The following is a 315-nucleotide window of genomic DNA, read 5'->3' as shown; positions in this document are numbered from 1 at the left end:
GAAATTCAAAATACTGAGCACAGCTCAATTATTCAGAAAAAGCTGTCTGGGTTCATGGAGGTGAATCTTGTCTCTCCCAACGAGCGGCTACAGAGGCAGCATAATAATTTGACTCTTTGCAGCATGTTATTGCATAAACCAGAAAATATAGCTCTGTGGTTTCCTGACTGTTTTTGTTTATTTATACTTTTTCAGGAAACCACACTCGTTGGGTCACAGGTGTGCCAAGACATTTATCATGTCTACTTTGTTCTGGGCACTCTCTTAAACAAATATGCATGCACCCACAGACTAAAGTGAATATGAAGGGATATT

Source organism: Monopterus albus, unplaced genomic scaffold, assembly GCF_001952655.1.
Source record: "Monopterus albus unplaced genomic scaffold, M_albus_1.0 scaffold42.1, whole genome shotgun sequence".
In the NCBI taxonomy this organism is placed as follows: domain Eukaryota; kingdom Metazoa; phylum Chordata; class Actinopteri; order Synbranchiformes; family Synbranchidae; genus Monopterus; species Monopterus albus.
The sequence above is the reverse complement of the archived record's forward strand: the minus strand, read 5'-3'. Positions refer to the sequence as shown.